We start from the raw sequence: 19180 nt of genomic DNA, 5'->3' as shown, positions 1-19180 counted from the left end.
TCCCACACCAAACGGTGTGAGGTCTAGTTGGGACTTCATACCGGGGTGATCCCCTAAATGTTGATGGGTCCATCACCATCAACACATACAAAACCTGTATGAATTTTGAATCCATTTAATTTATTTTATTAATTAAAAGAGAAAGGAATCGACGAATATGTTTATTTATCTTTGTAAAGGGTTTGGTTTATTTTATCAGACTAATTATTTCTAATAAAGAGATAATGTAGTAACTGTCAAAAAGTTTGTTCCTCAACTGATTTTGTTTTAATAGTTATTTTAGTTAGGCTAGGCAACATAAATAAAAATCCAGGAATAATATTTTGGGGGGGTTCCAGAATTTTGTCCCTCATAGGAAAATACAATATTGTACTTTTACTTTTCATGTGTTGATGAATAAATTTTTGACAGTGATTACAGAATTTGTTGGGGATGATAAGTGTTTCCTGTTTCATCTTGTGTTAATTCTTATTCTTAAAAAAGAGTAATGAAGTTGTTGGAATTTGATTTTACAGTGTTGTGAGTTTGAGTTTTTGTGAATTAAAGTTAAAAACCTCTAATGATGCACTCCTATTTTCTAAATTTCATTACATGCTAGTCATATTTATTCCAAAGTTGAAGATAAAAGATTATGTGCAAGGAAACTTGTTATTTAAAGCTTTCTACCATCACTTCTTTCTTATATTTCTTCATTTGTATTCAACATTAGAAGGCCACTTTGGAAACATTGTTCACATATGGAAAGTTAAAGGATTTTAATCAAATTGTTGGGATTTTATGAAATGATGGGACAATCAATTAATTCTTTTACAGTTCTGAATAAATTTCTTGGGCACTAATCTCTTCTCAACCAAAGATTATATCCCAAGGTACAACAAACGAAACGAGGAGGATGGGGTCCCCTATGGTGTCGAGTGCAGTGTGTGATACTTTGTGTGATTGAGGGAAGGAGATAATTGTAAAAATAAATATATCACATACATAAAACAAAGCGAAAATAAAATTATTACTTTCCATTTAGCTTTAGACTGTGTGATCAATAAACAAAAAAATGGTTTTTGTTTGTTTTGCGTAAGAATAAAGATCCTATGAAGACCTATTCGTTATTTCCACTCTAAAAGTAATGGGGCCTTGCGAAGATATCTTCTGATGGGTGCTGGGGCAACGTCCCGAAAGAACTGGGGATGCCTTCTTGCGGCCGAAGAATCGACCAAGATAACAGATGAGGCTTTGGTGTTGCCCGCACGTCCACCTATAGGGATGGAAGCCCTAGATTTTGGCCACTAAAGTGCCTTTGTCCCACGTGAGAATTCAAGTCTTTAGCTTCTTGGTAGTTAGTTACCAGTATCGAGCACTAGACGGGTCGGGTAGCCCCAAATAGTACCATATGCATTGGACCTAAGCCAAACCCCCTCGAAATCGGTTCTTTGCCATGCTCGGGTATTCTTTTCCGTGGGTTGATTGAAGGATTTTAAGCTCCCTAAAAAGTCAACTGCTTGTTTCAAAGATGTAATATGACCATGGCAGCTTATTGAATACCTACCACCGATGGTCCTAACTTGAACTATAAATTCTTTAGTGGCCATTGTGTGGAATTTAGTTGGTTAAAGTTATGGTATTTTTTAAGGTCTTACATTTCTTTAGGGCGTGAGATGTAGGATAAAATAAACTAAGTATAAAAAGCTCCAGAAATTGGATGCCTTCTAATACAAAGCTTATAGAAGCTTAGTGTGTGATGTGTAATTGTGTGCAAGTGATCATGTGAGCATGAAAAGTGTGATAAGATGTGGATATTCGGTGATCCATTACAATATCTTCCTAATTACACTATATTTCAATTGTTTCTTGCATGAAAAATAAATGATGTGCGGATAATGGGTCGCTTACTCATTCTCCTATTACATTATTTGTGACTAAAGGGAGGTGGAAAACACAAGTGTGTTAAGAAGGCTTCATATGCTAGCCCAGGTTTTCTTATAAGACGCAAGGGAAGCATAGATTACTTGCTTTCTGTAGTGACACTTGGCCTTAGTCCCAAAACTAATTAAATGAATAAATTTTTTGGTTAGTGACAAGATTTGTGGATGATAGGCCACTTACTCTTTTACTAATTAAGCTATGTTATTTATAAAAACTAGAAAAATAGACTGAAAAATATGTGTTGAATTTTGCCACTTACATTTCTCCCTAATTAAGATATGTGAGAATTTGCAAATAAAAATAAAAATAAACATAATCTAATTTCTAATACAAAGCTTATAGAAGCTTAGTGTGTGATGTGTAATTGTGTGCAAGTGATCATGTGAGCATGAAAGGTGCACGATAAGATGTGGATATTCGATGATCCGTTACAGTATCTTCATAATTACACTATATTTCAATTGTTCCTTGCATGAAAAAAAATGATGTGTAGATAATGGGTTGCTTACTCTTTCTCTTACTACACTATGTGTGACTAAAGAGAGGTGGAAAACACAAGTGTGCTAAGAAGACTTTCATATGTTAGCCCAAGTTCACCTACAAGACGCAAAGGAAGCAGAGATTACTTGGTTTCCGTAGTGACACTTGGCCCTAGTCCCAAAACTGATTAAATGAATAATTTTTTTGGTTAGTAACAAGATTTGTGGATGATAGGCCACTTAATATTTTACTAGTTAAGCTACATTATTTGTAAAAACTAGAAAAGTAGATCGAAAAATATGTGTTGAATTTGGCCACTTACGTTTCTCCCTAATTAATATATGTTATAATTTGAAAATAAAAATAAATATAATCTAATTTCTAATACAAAACTTATAGAAGCTTAGTGTGTGATGTGTAATTGTGTGCAAGTGATCATGTGAGCATGAAAAGTGTGATAAGATGTGGATATTCAGAGATCTGTTACAGTATCTTTCTAATTACATTATATTTCAATTCTTCCTTGAATAAAAAAGAAATGATGTGCGGATAATGAGTCGCTTACTCTTTCTCTTACTACATTATTTGTGACTAAAGGGAGTGGAAAACACAAGTGTGCTAAGAATACTTTCATATGCTAGCCCAGGTTCACCTACAAGACACAGGGAGTAGAGATTACTTGCTTTCTGTAGTGACACTTGGCCTTAGTCCCAAAACTAATTAAATGAATAACTTTTGGTTAGTGACAAGATTTGTGGATGATAGGCCACTTACTCTTTTACTAATTAAGCTATGTTATTTGTAAAAACTAGAAAAATAGATTGAAAAATATGCGTTGAATGTGGCCACTTACGTTTCTCCCTAATTAAGATATGTGAGAATTTGCAAATAAAAATAAAAATAAAGATAATATAATTTCTAATACAAAGATTATAGAAGCTTAGTATGTGATGTCTAATTGTGTGCAAGTGATCATGTGAGCATGAAAAGTGTGATAAGATGTGGATATTCGGTGATCCGTTACAGTATCTTCCTAATTACACTATATTTCAATTGTTCCTTGCATGAAAAAAAAATGATGTGTGCATAATGGGTTGCTTACTCTTTCTCTTTCTACATTGTGTGACTAAAGGGAGGTGGAAAACACAAGTGTGATAAGAAGACTTTCACATGCTAGCCCAGGTTTGCCTACAAGACGCAAGGGTAGCAGAGATTACTTGCTTTCTATAGTGACACTTGACCCTAGTCCCAAAACTAATTAAATGAATAAATTTTTTGGTTAGTAACAATATTTGTGGATGATAGGCCACTTACTATTTTACTAGTTAAGCTATGTTATTTGTGAAAACTAGAAAAATAGATTGAAAATATGTGTTGAATTTGGCCACTTACATTTCTCCCTAGTTAAGATATGTGAGAATTTTCAAATAAAAATAAAAATAAAAATAATCTAAATTCTAATACAAAGATTATAGAAGCTTACTGTGTGATGTGTAATTGTTTGCAAGTGATCATGTGAGCATGAAAAGTGTGATAAGATGTGGATATTCGGTGATCCATTACAGTATCTTCCTAATTACACTATATTTCAATTGTTCCTTGCATGAAAAAGAAATTATGTGCGGATAATGGGCCGCTTACTCTTTCTCCTACTACATTATGCGTGACTAAAGGGAGGTGGAAAACACAAGTGTGCTAAGAAGACTTTCATATGCTAACCCAGGTTTGCCTACAAGACGCAAGGGAAGTAAATATTACTTGCGTTCTGTAGTGACACTTGGCCGTAGTCCCAAAACTAATTAAATGAATAATTTTTTTGGTTAGTAACAAGATTTGTGGATGATAGGCCACTTACTCTTTTAATAGTTAAGCTATGTTATTTGCAAACACTAGAAAAATAGATTGAAAAATATGTGTTGAATTTGGCTACTTACGTTTCTCCCTAGTTAAGATATATGAGAATTTGCAAATAAATAAAAATAAAGATAATCTAATTTCTAATACAAAACTTTCAGAAGGTAAGTGTGTGATGTGTCATTGCGTGCAAGTGATAAAGTGAGCACGAAAAGTGTGATAAGATGTGGATATTTGGTGATCGATTACGGGATCTTCCTAATTACACTATATTTCAATTGTTCCTTGCATGAAAAAGAAATGATGTGTGGATAATGGGCCGCTTACTCTTTCTCCTACTACATTATGTGTGACTAAAAGGAGGTGGAAAACAAAAGTGTGTAAGAAGACTTTCGTATGCTGGCCCATGTTTGTCTACAAGATGCAAGGGAATAGAGATTACTTCCATATATGCACATCTCTTCCGTATATGTGCAACTTTCGTATATGCACATCTCTTCTGTAGATGCACATCTATTGTATATATGTATCTATTATAAATGTGAAACTTCCAAATATGAGAATATATGGAAGAAATGAACATATACTAAATAAGTGCATATATGGAAGATATACACATATACAAAAGTTACGCATATACTACAGATGTGCACATCTTCTGTGTCACATATCTTTCGTATATGTGCAACTTCCATATATGTGCATTTCTTTTGTATATGCACAACTTTCATATATGTGCAAATACAAAATTTTATCCATATATAGAAGATATGTGCATATATAGAAGTTGCGTATATATAAAAGATGTGTATATACAGAGATTGCGTTTATATAGAGGCTGCATTTTTGTGCATATATGGAGGTTGTGCATATACGGAAGATATGAACATATCTTCTATATATCTGTCACTTTCTTATATGTGCATATCTTCCGTATATGTTATGAAACCAACTCAAGAAAAGATAGAAAAGATAGATTGACGCCTTAGAATTCAGCCTCTTCGAGGGGGCAACCTCCTTTACATTACATAAATGAGCAATTCTTGGATGATTCAAATGACAAAACCTCCTTTCTATATATAGGAGTCTAAGGAGTCACAATATAATATAGCCGACCTAACAATAATAATATAAAGCCACAAAAATAACAATAGAGGGATTCTATGGGGCACAATAATAACAATATGGGGGGCAATAGGGGCACAACAATATTAATAAGGGGTATAACTGCAATAGTAATGGGGTAATCACTAGTATTATAGGGACCCAACATGCCCCTCTCCTTCAAAGAAGCGTTGTCCTCAACGCTTGAGTAGTTCTGGATAATTCTGCATAAAATTCTCATCCTCTCATGTGGAATCTTCAGCTGATAAGTTCTTCCACTTGATAAGATACTCTGACATTGATCGATTTCGTAGCTGTCGAGTTCTTGTTTCTGTGACTGCTTCCGGTTCCAATATAATTTTTCCTTCCTCGTCAAGTTCTTGCAATATTGTTTGAACTGGGAGCTTATCGCCTATAACCTTCTTTAAACATGAAACATGGAAAACTGGGTGCAATCAAGAAGCTACAGGAAGATCCAATTTGTATGCCATAGTACCAATCTTTTGCAACACCTTGTACGGACCATAATACTTTGGTGATAATTTATTATCCTTCTTAGCTTGCTTGAGGGACATTTGCTTATATGGTTGTAGCTGTAGGAATACCCAATCACCTACATCAAAACTTCTTTCACTGCGATGTTGATCTGCCTGTTGTTTCATTCTATTCTATGCCAACACGAGGTTATCCTTTAAGATTTGGAGGACTTGTTGTTGATGTTCGACTTGATGTTCCACTGCCTGAACCTTAGAATTTTCTTTTAAATATGATGTGATGGATGGTGGTTGCTACCCATAAAGTGCTATAAATGGGGTCATTTTTGTTGCTGTATGGAAGGAAGTGTTATACCACCATTCAGCCAGAGGCAACCATTTGACCCATTGTGTCTGTTTATAAGATACAAAGAAACGAAGATATGCTTCCAAACATTTGTTTACTATCTCAGTTTGCCCATCAGATTGAGGATGATAAGATGAGCTATGAACTAACTGAGTACCAAGACAAGAAAATAATTCTGTACAAAAATTTCCAGTAAAAATGGGATCTCTGTCACTTACAATAATCTTTGGGTTTCCATGTAGCTTTTGAATTGTTTCCATAAATGCACTAGAAACTGTACTGGCTTTAAATGGATGTGATAATGCACAAAAGTGTGCATACTTGGTAAGTCTGTCAACTACCACCATGATGACACTCTTTCCCTTAGACTTGGGTAAACCTGTGATAAAATCCATTGAAACCTCCTCCCAACGTTGGCTTGGAATGGATAAAGGTTGTAATAGACCCGGTGTCTTAATTGTTTCAACTTTATTTTGGTGGCAAACCAAACATTCCGCCACAAACTTTTGAATATCTCAGATAAGGCCATCCCAAAAAAATTCCTTCTTAACCCGTGGTAAGTTTTTAAAAATCCTGAGTGCCCTCCTAAGGGACAAGTGTGCAATTCCATAAGAATATTTTATTTTAGCTGGGAATTCTTACAGAGGTATAAGCGACCTTTGTACCATAACGAATCATTTTGCCAGCTAAATGTATCAGACATACTGGAATCTTGTTGTAACTTTCGAATAAGTGCCCACACTTCTTCGTCATTCTTCCATTCCTCCCTTGCTTCGTTTATCCAATCTGGTTGGATAATAGAAATGGCGCACAACAATGCTTCCACATCCTCATCCTTTCTTGAGAGTGCATCTGCCACCAAATTTTGCTTCCCTTTTTTGTAGATGATTTCAAAGTCATAACCCAACATCTTTGTGACCCACTTTTGTTGCTCTTCAGAGGATAATCTTTGTTCTAAAAATTATTTAAGGCTATCATGATCCATTTTTACCTTGAAGTGTCTTCCCATTAGGTAGGGTCACCATTTCTTAAGTGCATGGAGTATTGCCAATATTTCCTTATCATAAATAGTTTTGCTTAAAAACTTTCCCTTGATTGGACGACTTTCAAAAGCAATGGGTCTTTCATCTTGCATTAGAACGGCACCAATTCCATTTCCTGAAGCATCACATTCTACAATAAAGGTTTTTGTGAAGTCTGGTGTAGCTAATATCGGTGCTTAGCACATTGCCTCTTTAAGATGTTCAAAGGCCTTTGTTGCTTCCAGAGTCCATGAAAATGCATCTTTCTTCAATAATGTTGTTAGAGGTGCTGCTATTCTCCCATAATTCTTAACAAACTTGCGATAATACCCTGTCAACCCGAGAAATCCCCGCAGATGCTTTATGGATGTGGGGGTTTTCCATTCCTTAATGGCTTTAATTTTGCTAGGGTCTACCTTAACTCCTTCATGAGATACAATATGACCCAAATATTCCACCTCCTGGACTCCAAAGAAACATTTGGACCTTTTCTCATATAATTGTTTCTCCTCCAATAGTTGTAGCACCCTGTCAACATGTTCAACATGATCCTTCCAAGACTTGTTGTAGATTAGTATATCATCAAAAAATACTAATACAAATTTTCTAAGGAATGGTTTGAAAATTGAATTCATCAAACCTTGAAATGTTGAAGGTGCATTGGTAAGGCCAAAATGCATGAACAAAAATTCATAATGACCCTCATGAGTTCTAAATGCTGTTTTCGGAATGTCTTCAGTCGTCATTCTAATTTGATGATATCCTGAACGAAGATCCAACTTGGTTAAGTAAATTGATCCATGCAATTCATCCAGTAATTCATCAATGACAGGAATGGGGAAGTTATCTTTAATAGTGAGCTTGTTGAGCTCCCTATAATCGGACACATGTGCCATGATCCATCCTTCTTGTGCACCAATACTATTGGAGCAGAGAAAGAAATTTGACTCGGTTGAATTATACCAGCCTCTAGCATTTCCGCAACCATATGTTCAATTTCACTCTTTTGGACATAGGGATATTTGTACGGCCTGATGTTTGGAGGAACACTTTCTGGAATTAGATGAATAGCATGATCATGGTCACGCATAGGTGGGAGACCTTTGGAAGTCTCAAATACCTTGGAATGCTTGTCCAGGACTTTTTGGAGATCTGGAGAAATAGATGATTATGATGTGGAAACATCTAGCGAGCATAATTGTGCAATTACATCTCTTTGCTCCTTTTTTAGAAGCTTTGTCATACCATTAGAGCTGATTATCTTTCTTGGTTTCCCTGCAATACCCCTTAATTCAAATTCCTTTCCTTCTGTAGAAAATTTGATGAAAATTTCTTGAAAATTAAAAGCTATTGTACCCAAGGATTGTAGCCATTGGACTCCTAGTACAATATCAGCACCTCCCATTAGAATGGAAAGCATTGGGCTAATCAATACATATTCTCCCATGGATAGCTTGATATTATGGCACTTTCCAGAGAAACTTATTGTTCCTCCATTTGCAATCATCACTTGACACTTTGGTGCTAGATATAAGAAGCAATTCAATTCTTTTGCTACCTTACAATGAATAAAATTGTGGGTGCTTCCTGAATCAATCAACACTATTACCTTTTTCTTCTTGATTTGTCCTTCTATCTTGATGGTTCGAGGAGTGGTAATTCTTGCCAATGCATTACAAGATATGGTCGGATTTATTTTTTCTTCATATAGGCTTTGTTCCTGGAGTATATCCTCTTCTTTTGACCTTTCTTGCTCCTTTTCTTCTTCCTCTTCACAATCTATGTAGAATAATTTCTTCTCAGCACACTTATGACCTTTAGTGTATTTGCTATCACAACTGTAACAAAGCCCTTTTGCTCTTTTTTCTTCCAATTGTTGTGGTGTCAGCCTTATAGGTTGTGGAAGACTAGGGGCAACAACACTTCCGTCTTTATAGTTGTGAGTGGTATGCTTCCTGGTTGCCATAATTTTGCTTTCCATTTTTCTTGCTAACCTGAATGCCTTCTCTAATGAATCAGGTTCCCAAAGGCGAATATCATGTTGGATATTATCCTTTAAAGACCCTATGAACACATCAATCCTATGCTCCTCTGGAATATCTTTTACCTTTATGTTCAATTTTTGGAACTCCTCAATGTGCTCAATTATTGAACCCTTTTGTTTGAGACTTATCAATTGGCTAAAAAAAGTGTTGCTTTTTGTATCCTCATAATGTGCTACCAATTCTTCCGTAAAAATTGCCCAAGTGATAAATTGTTTACGAGAGCAAAGCCATTGATACCATACAAATTGATTTGGTTCCAAATATAAAGTTGCCATACGCACCTTTTGTGTGTTTTTCACATTATTGAGATCGAAGGATTCCTCCATCTGTAATATCCATGTGGCAGGATCCTTGCCATCAAACTTCCTCATATTGATTTTTGTAATATGGTGAGTCTTTGATCCAACATTAGCGTCTATGGAATCATGATTAACATTTCTTTTTTTCTCATCATGAGTTTCCTTTACTACCTTTTCACCATTAGTAAGCATTTCTTGTAGAAAATTTGTCAAATCTGTCTTCAAATCTGCCATGCCCGTCTTCAAATTTGTGTTCAAATCTATCTTCAAATTGTCCATCTTAGCTTCCATGCCACCCATCTAAGCTTCCACACCATTTATCTTAGCTTCTGTTAACTTTTGTGAGCGTGACATTTGTTGCACTTGTTCTTGTAATTTTGATATATCATGTAGCATTTCTTCCTCTTTTTCATGAGTCATGCTAGAGCTTTCAGGTTCCTTACTAGGTGTTTGCATTTTCTTTCCTCGGGGCATCAGTTATCGATACTAATGCTCTACTATGCCCTTTTAATTCCTTCAAAACAAATTTTCAAACCAAGCTTAAGTAAAAAATAAAAAAAATCTACACACATTTTTTCACTTTGTAGGAGCTCGATATTGCCTCTGATGTATCTCTGTACTTTCCAATCATCTAGTTCTGAATTTGTGATCAATAGTAGCTCTCTGTGTCCTCTTTCCAATGCCACAAGTCTGACCCAAATTGGATTCTCCAAGGAAGAGTTATGCGAAATCTCCCACTGTGACTTGATTATAGACTATTTTAGTAGAGCAAAATTGTACGACGTGCCACGACTCACTGTTTCGACCTTTGGATCTAAAAAATGCATTCATGAAACTACAGTCCGTCCTCTTTCTATACCTTCTTACGAAATTTCAATCCGATCCCCAGAGAGAAAGTTATGACGATTTTCCCCAGCTCACTTGTTTTGAATGTAATTCAGGAGTCTGCAAAAAAACCAACTTCCTCAGATCATATATCCACAAATATAGCGCGAAAAGCTCTGAAATTCGGACCCGAGGTTCAAAGCGGTTTCTTCTCAAATGGGTTTTTTTTTGCAACTTCTGAAACGTCACAGAAAAAAGTTATAGCGAAAATGCCACAATGACTTGTTTGGAGCAGCAAAACCCTAGAATCCAAAGCTCTGATACCAAATGTTATGAAACCAGCTTAATAAAAGATAGAAAAGATATATCAACGCCTTAGAATTCAGCCTCTTCGAGGGGGAAACCTCCTTTACATTACATAAATGAGCAATTCTTGGATGATTCAAATGAAAAAACCTCCTTTCTATATATAGGAGTCTAAGGAGTCACAATATAATCCAGCCGACCTAACAATAATAATATAAAGCCACAAAAAATAACAATAGAGGGATTCTATGGGGCACAATAATAACAATATGGGGGGCAATTGGGGCACAACAATATTAGTAAGGGGTATAACTGCAATAGTAATGGGGTAATCACTAGTATTATAGGGACTCAACAGTATATACACGTCTTTTATGTATCTACATCGTATATGCGCAAATTCGATATACAGAAATTGCGCATATATGGAAATTGTGCATATACGGAAGATATGCGGATATCTTCGGTATATCCGTAACTTTCTTATATGTGCATATCTTCCGTATATACACGTCGTTTATGCATCTGCATCATATATGTGCAAATTCAATATACAAAAATTGTGCATATATAGAAATTGTGCATATACAGAAGATATGCACATATCTTCCGTATGTACATAAATTTCGTATATGTGAAAATTCCATATAGAGAAATTGTGCATATACGCAATATATGCACATATCTTTCGTATATGTGCATCTTTTGTATATGTGCATCTACCATATATGCGCAACTTCTGTATATGTCCATATCTTCCATATATGTGTAAATTTCTTATATGTGCATATCTTCCGTGTATGCACATCTTTTATATATGTGCATATACTGTATATGCGCAATTTCCATATACAAAAATTTCGCATATATGGAAATTATGCATATCTTCCGTATATGCTTAACTTTCTTATATATGCATATCTTTCATATATGTACATCTTTTATGTATATGCATCTACCGTACATGTGCAACTTCCATATATGGAAATTTTTCATATACGGAAATTGTGCATATACGAAAGATATGCTCATATCTTTTGTATATGCAAAATTTTTCTACATGCACATATTTTCCAGGTATATGTGCAAATTCCGTATATAAGCATAACCTCCATGTATATGAAACTTTAGTGTATATATATAACTTTTGTATATGTGCATCTTTTGTATATGCACAACTTCCGTATATGCACATATCTTCTGTATATGCGTAACCTTCTTATATGTGTATATCTTATGTGTATACAGAAATTGCACGTATACAGAAATGTGCACATATAAGAAAGTTATGTATATACCTAAGATATGTACATATCTTCCATATATGAACAGTTTCCGTATATGCGCAATTTTTGTATGGAAATTGCGTATATACGGAAACTGTTCATATACGGAAGATATGTGCATATCTTTAGTACATCACTAACTTTCTTATATGTACATATCTTCCGTATATGCACGTCGTTTATGTATCTACATCGTATATGTGCAAATTTCATATACAAAAATTGCACATATACGAAAATTGTGCATATCTTCCGTATATACATAAATTTCGTATATGCACAAATTCCATATATAGAAATTGCGCACATACGAAAATTGTGCATATACTGAAGATATGTGCATATATTCCGTATATACATAAATTTCTTATATATGCATATATTTTGTAGATGCACGTCTTTTATGTATGTGCATCAATTGTATATATGCAAATTCCATATACAGAAATTGTGCATATACAGAAATTTTGCATATACGCAATATATACGCATATTTTTCGTATATGTCCATTTTTTGTATATGTGCATCTATCGTATATGTGCAACTTCCGTTTATGCGCATATATTTCGTATATGCATAAATTTCTTATATGTCCATATCTTCCGTATATACACGTCTTTTATATATGTGCATCTACCGTATATGCGTAATTTCCATATACAAAAATTGTGCATATATGGGAGATATTCGCATATCTTCCATATATGCATAACTTTCTTATATGTGAATATCTTCCATATATGTACATCTTTTATGTATGTGCATCTATCGTATATGTACAACTTCCATATATGGAAATTTTGCATATACGGAAATTATATATAGACGGAAGATATGCGCATATCTTCTGTATATGCGAAAATTTTCTATATGCACACATCTTCCAGGTATATGTGCAACTTCTGTATATACACATAACTTCCATGTATGTGAAACTTTGGTATATATAACTTCCATATATGTGCATCAACCGTATATGCACATATCTTCCATATATGCGTAACTTTCTTATATGTGTATATCTTTCATATATGCATGTCTTTTATATATGTAAATCTACAGTATATGCGCAACTTCTATATACAGAAATTGCGCATATACGGAAATGTGCACATATAAGAAAGTTATGTATATATGGAAGGTATGCACATATCTTCCGTATATGCACAATTTCCGTATATGTGCAATTTTTATATATAAAAATTTCGCATATACGGAAATTGTGTATATACTGAAGATATGCGCATATCTTCGGTATATCCCTAACTTGCTTATATGTTCATATCTTCCGTATATCCACGTCGTTTATGTATCGTCATCGTATATGCGCAGATTCCATATACAAAATTGCACATACATGGAAATTGTGCATATACGGAAGATATGTGCATATATTTCGTATATGCGAAATTTCATATACAGAAATTGTGTATATATGGAAATTGTGCATATACGGAAGATATGTGCATATCTCTCGTATATACATAACTTTATTATATGTGTATATCTTCCGTATATGCACGTCTTTTATGTATGTGCATCTATTATATATACGCAAATTCCATATACAGAAATTGCACATATACGGAAATTGTGGATATACGCAATATATGCACATATTTTTCGCATATGTTCATCTTTTGTATATGTACATCTACCGTATATGCGCAACTGCCGTATATGCACATATATTGCATATGTGCATAAATTTCTTATATGTGCATATATTTCGTATATGCACGTATTTTATATATGTGCATCTACCTTATATGCGCAACTTCCATATACAAAAATTTTGCATATATGAAATATATGTGCAAATCTTCTGTATATGCGTAACTTTCTTATATGTGCATATTTTCCATATATGTACGTCTTTTATGTATGTGCATATACGTACATGTGAAACTTCCTTATATGGAAATTTTTCATATACGGAAATCGTGCATATACGAAAGATATGCGCATATCTTCCGTATATGCAAAACTTTTCTATATGCACATATTTTCGAGGTATATGTATAACTTCCATATATACACATAACCTCCATGTATGTGAAACTTTAATATATATAACTTCCATATATGTGCATCTTTTTTATATGTGCATCAACCGTATATACGCAACTTCTATATATGCACATATCTTCCATATATGCGTAACTTTCTTATGTGTATATCTTTCGTATATGCATGTCTTTTATATATGTGAATCTACAGTATATGCAGAAATTCCATATACAAAAATTGCGCGTATATGGAAATGTGCATGGTTCTCTTGCGTGTATAGGAGGGTAATCAAGTCACTTTTTCATGATTTTACAAGTAAAACCCCTAAACAACTTTACTTGAGCATTCAGCTATGCCAAAGGTCATAAGATGACCTTGAAATAGTTTTAAAACATAACATAATACCAAAAATATCTAAAATGCATTGGAGAATAATGGTCTCCACCATGACATCCTCCTCCAAAATAGGCAATAATGTATCAAGGAACTGATGCAAAGGTGCAAGAGTGATCCTAACTCCAATAAAGTCCCAAAGTGCATGTGTAAATCTCCAAAAGGTGCCTCCTCCATTGTGGCATCATCCAAAAGAGACCCTACATCAACCTTTTCATGCATGGGGGAGCAACGTGGTTATAATGAAACTTCAAAGGTATATAGAATCTATGTTCTTGGTAAAAGAGAAATGGAATGTCATTATAAGAAAACTCAACTTGAGCCAAGACTTGATCCCATTACTTGGGATGATCTCCAACCAAACTACGCAAAATATTGCCTAAAATTTTATTCACCACTTCTGTTTGACCACCCATTTGTGAGTAGTATGCTGAACTAAAGTTCAATTACGTGTCCAATTTTCTCCACAATCTTCTTCAGAAATGTCCCAAAAATATGATGTCTTGATCAAAGACGATACTTTTGGGAATTCCATGTAATCTTACAACTTCCTGAAAGAATAGATTAGCAACAGGAGTGGCATTACTAGTTTTAGCAATGTGAAAATTTCCTTAAATTGTAGCAACTATAAATTTATTCTTCTGGCTAATTAAATTATGTAGTTTATTTTGTTACGAAAAATAATGAATAAATCACACTGCAAATTTTCACACATAGTATACGTTGTGGAAATAAAATGGACATTGAGAAAATGATAGCACACACAATAAAATTGACACGTTATTTTTGGACAATTGTCCCCAAAAGAACCCAATGTGGGAAAACTAGTCCAACAACTAAGGGTTTTATTATTATGCAACAATGAAATTATGACTACAACCTCTAGATGCCCAAAACTAACAATCCTCCACATGATAAACTGGCCACAAAAGTTAGTGAGACAAATATTGCCTCACCCAACACTGATCGAGCTCCAAATCTAGCACAAATTAGGTTACTCGAAAGCCCTACATCAACTTATGTGCCAATGTTGTGTAGCCCCACATGCACTACCTAGATGATCCTCTTATCAAGATGTCCAACCCAACTCAGCCTCGAAGAATTACTTGTTGGCCCTTAAAAAATTTCTCCTGGCCTCCAACAACTGACGTGACCCTCACTCTAGTTGAATCGAACTTTTTCTTTGAAGATTCTTGCGAAGTCCTTGCGCAACTTCACTGAGGAAAACTCGGCCCTCTTATAAATGACTCTATGGAACTGGAATCTCCTCTAGAATCACTGTCTTTTCCCCTCACTGAATTTGTGTCCCCTCTTTGACTCGAACTTCCCCCTCCTCAATCACTAAAATTGGGAAACTCGATCTCTGCCAAGGAACTCATCCTCGCTTGTGTTCCTCCTCAACCCTATCAACCTCCTCTTATAATCTCTAGTTGGATCATGGATGACCACGATTAAGTCCTTCTAGAATAATATCATTTATGAGTTGATTCATGTGAGTTTTTAGACAAATCCCACCTTTATCAATTAATTACTATTAATTAATCATTTTCCGTAAGTTAGACATAGGAAAAATTAATTACTGACCAATTAACTTAATTTTGTTGATTCTAGGTGGATTTTGCAAAAACGATTTCTAGGTTTTAGATTTATAGCGTTTGTTAACCTCTCTAACCAAATTCAAGAGTAGGACACCATTTGATGTTGCAAAAACTAACACTCCCTCTTAGATAGGAAGGTGTTCACCCATTCTCCATAACACACTCCATATACACTGTTGATGACTGACAACTGTGACAACCTGTCACTTCCCACCAATTACTACGTAACTCTGAGAACACTATTTTCCGTTCTCTCCTCCATTACCTCCCTCCACTCCACTCTCTTCCCTCCTCTCACATTATTCCTGCTAACATCTTCATCCCTCCCTTGCTCACTTAAAATCATTTGAAATACTTATCATACATTATACTATTAAATTATTTATGATACGTTATACTATGACATTAAAACAAAATTTATAGCAATTTAATCAAAAAATTTAATTTATTATTACTTTTAACAATTTAAAATTTAAAAAAATCTAATTAACTCTATATTACAGTTATTATTTAGTTAATTACTTAAAACAAATACCAATAACATTATTATATAGAAAACAACTATATTTTTTAAATTTTCAAATATTAAAAATTAAAATAATATTATAATGAAAATGTTGATATTAGAGTTTTTTAATTATATAAATAAATAGACATATTCAAGCCTATCATATTAGTAAGTGTGCATAAATAAACTATATTTACATTATAATAATTAAAATAACAATAAATAAATTATATTTATATTATAATAATAATAATTTTAGTAACTGAAATAATTTAATATTATATTAAATAATAAAAAAATATATCTATTCAATAGAATAAATACATATTTTAATAATTAAAATAATAATAAATAGACTATATTTATATTTATATAATAATAATAATTTTAATAATAATTAATAGTATATTAAATAATATATATATCTCCATTTAATAAAATAAACACATTTATATTATAATATATAGAATATGACAAACCATTATTATTGTCTTTACACTATGTACAAGAGATCAAAATTAAAATATCATCCCTGATATATTACAGTATAAAAGAAGTGTAACATAAAAATTATATAAAAGAATACAAATAAATATTGTAAAAAGTGTTTGACATGATATATTTGAAAATGAGTAAACTAGCATTTGCACCAAATGTTGCAAAGGAAACGCCGTAAGGCATAAATTGAGGAACAATTCCGACATGGGAATGGGAAAATGTACATAAGATGCAGATATGTAGCATAAATGAGATTCTAAAGATGTATAAATTGAAGTTTATTTAGGGTGCTTAAGTCTATATATTTTTTTAATTATTGAATTAATATTGCATATAAATCTCATAAAATTCAACCAACTTATAATTGAGGGCTCTGAGCTCTAAGTTTGTCTTTGGGTCATTACATGGTAATGCACTGTCTCAACCACTAAACCACATAACAACAAACAAAAGACTACAAAATGTTACGATCATTACTATAGTAAACCCAATGACTCTACACACAATAATTTATTCTTTACTCGAAGAGAATATTGCTTAACCATATCCACAAAAAGATTGCAAGGTGGAAGCATTATGCAGAACAGAATCTCTGTTATTATAACTTGTAAGTTGTAGCATTGTTCCAACCAATAAAACTATCTTCACATTTTGGAAGATCAAATGGAAATAAGTTTTGAAGAATTCAATAAAAAACGGCCAAGATCATTGGATCACATGATTAATGGTACCCTGTCCTATGAATCTAATATTTTTATGCACTTACAATTAAGGGAGAAAACAAGGTCCAAACAATGTATACCACAGGGACCAATAAATAGTATATTTGTTAATCCTTGCTAGGATCAGAAAAAACAACATTACTTCTCCTTAAATCCTTCACAATCAAATTATACAACTGTTGTACAACACAAGGCCCATGCTGTTGTCAATAGTTCTGATTGAGAATGCGACCAGATTCCTTCAATCTCATACAGTGATTAATGCACCAATTATACAATTGTTGTACAACACAAGACTCATGTTGTTGTCAATCAAGCAATAGTTCTGATCGAGAATGCGCCAGATTCCTTCAATCTCATATAGTGATTAATGCACCAAACACAGATGTACTAGTTGCAACGACTTTTATATCATTTTGCTGATGTTGTCATGTCAAAATCAATGTGATACAATTAAGTCACCTTTAAGAAGAACCTCATTGCAATTTATATACAAGGATGTCTGTCTTATCATTACTCATTCTAATTTCACCTCTTTTATTGTCAGACTTCACGAATTAGCCTCCAAATGCTTGCTTCATCCACAGACCAGTGAATTACCTTTTATAAATATTTTGTTTGAGCATTGGAACTCAATAACATTTACAAAATTATAAAAAGTTTATCTCCAATCAATTTCTTTTCTTTTCTTTTTCTTTTTCTGATTTCCACTTATTATTGTTGTATAAATATCTAAACTCATTTTATAATACTTTAAAAATATAAATTTTCAGATATTATAATCCCTAAATCCTTTCTTCCCATTCTTAATGACTTTTGCAATTGGAAATAGGGCTTTGCAATTAGGTTCCCTCTGCATTAAACTCTGCAACTGACCCACCACGGTTAGTGTTGGAGTCCTTGGAGGGGTTTTATTCTCTTGAACAAAAGTCAAGTGACAAGAAAGAGTTTGGGCTCCCGGCTCTACGCCGGGCCTGTACATTATTACTGGAATCTCTTGTACCTGTTTTGGCAGATCCTATTTTGGGTGTTGAACATCCAGTTCTGCCCTTAAATATAAAGGAGCAAGCCAAAAGTATTGCACATGAATGGAAGTCAAAGATAAACCTTGAAGGAGATGTTGCCAATGGCAATTCGTTGGAGGCCCAGGCCTTCTTGCAACTTCTAGCTACTTTTGGAATTGCGTCAGAGTTTGATAAAGATGACTTATGCAAGCTTGTTCTTGCATTTGCATGGTGCAGGCAGACACCTGAACTCTGTCGTTCCCTTGGACTTGAATAAAAAATGCCAGGTTGGTTGGCTGGTGTTCTGTAATGTTAGCCTCAGTGGCTAGGCTGGCAAAATTTCCATCCATTTTGGTAGATAGGCTTTTTGTTGTTTTTCTGGCATTCATGGCTAGCTTGGTTTTTTTGAGGGACTGGTGGATTTTATCAGTATACTTGGTTGTGGCTGATTGAGTTGAAGATAAA

At 33.9% G+C, this 19180-nt stretch overlaps 1 pseudogene; it reads left to right on the top strand.

Annotated features, from left to right (window-relative positions):
• The window catches only part of LOC149170804 (FRIGIDA-like protein 4b), a 31911-nt pseudogene that overhangs the window by 11356 nt on the left and 1375 nt on the right, over positions 1-19180 (top strand).

This window comes from Pinus tabuliformis, chromosome 4_2, assembly GCF_031772625.1.
Source record: "Pinus tabuliformis cultivar Carrire ecotype Pingquan chromosome 4_2, CPIR1, whole genome shotgun sequence".
Classification (NCBI taxonomy): Eukaryota; Viridiplantae; Streptophyta; class Pinopsida; order Pinales; family Pinaceae; genus Pinus; species Pinus tabuliformis.
The sequence above is the reverse complement of the archived record's forward strand: the minus strand, read 5'-3'. Positions and strand labels throughout refer to the sequence as shown.